Source organism: Rhagoletis zephyria, unplaced genomic scaffold (genome assembly GCF_001687245.7).
Source record: "Rhagoletis zephyria isolate East Lansing unplaced genomic scaffold, Rhagoletis_zephyria_1.1 Rzeph_scaffold_00951, whole genome shotgun sequence".
Taxonomy (NCBI): domain Eukaryota; kingdom Metazoa; phylum Arthropoda; class Insecta; order Diptera; family Tephritidae; genus Rhagoletis; species Rhagoletis zephyria.
Genome location: NW_016158035.1, coordinates 157,168 through 158,449, shown reverse-complemented (window position 1 = coordinate 158,449; position 1,282 = coordinate 157,168).

Here is a 1,282-nt window from a genome sequence, read left to right as displayed (position 1 = left end):
TTGTCCTTATACCAATCACTAATTCATAGTCATTTAACTTATCTTCCGATAGTGTATGCCCATAAAGTAACCAATGAACTTAGGTCCCTGCAGTCATGTCAAAATACTGCATAAAAACTTGTATTCAACCTATCAAGAAGGCATTCCACGTTAAGTGTTTTCCAAGAGTATGCTAAGTCAATACTGCCAGTTTTTGGCTTATATAAAAAGCAACTATTGACATATGTCTTTAAAAATTTAAATGGTATTGGTTATCATGTTTTGAAGTTTTATAGAAACCAATCAATGTTTGAAACACGAAATAGTGAACTGCTTAGAGTAACTAGATGCCGGCTAGAGGTATCGAAGCAAAGAATAGAATATGCCGGACCTAACCAATTTAATAAATTACCTAACTCCATTAAAACACTGGAACGTGTATCGCTTTTCAAAACCGAATTAAAAGCTATCTTCTGGAAAGTATGGAATCGCTTCTTATGTAAAATGTTAAGTATATAATTCTCAATTGTTAACTTTTTATGTTATTTTTTTCTCCCTAAACTCCTTGTATGATCAGTTGTCAGATATCCTCATTTTAGCCATTTGGCGCAGAGGAACATTAATATGTAATTTGATTTGATATTGTGGTATACTTTTGTTAAACTAATTTCTTTGGAAATAAATTAATAACTAAGTAAAAAAAAAAAAAAAGCTAACTTGATTAGGTCTAGACGACATCAAATTCTGCTTGTCCCTAGGTACACGTACCTGACCTCTCCAGAATGTTTTTTGTTAACGCAGTTACACTCTGGAATGCCATTCCCGAATCTACCAAGGCTATGCTGAATAGAGGAAACTGCAAAGTAATAATATACGATTACTTTAACAGCATTTAATTTCTGGATGTGGTTGCAATTTTTCTTTCTTTTTGATGTGTATACAGGGTTGCCACTTTGGTAAATTGTTACCAAAATTGGTAGAAAAAATTTGGGTTGGTAAAAAGGTAAATTTTTTCTCATTTAGGTAGATTTTTGTTGAATTATTTAGTTTGAAAAAAAAACAATAAAACTTTTCGTTCCCGTTTTATTTTTCGTAGTTATCTTTTTATTACAAATTTCTTTCCAAAAGTGCAGTCTACTTTATTGCATTAATTTTCGAACATTTTAATGCACACTTTTTATATACATACGAATAAATGTATATAAAGAACGGACAAGTATGTAATTACCCACTTCGACCCTTCGAAAAATATTAAATCAACGCATATTTTCATCAATGGCAATTGTTAAATGAAAAAAAAAAC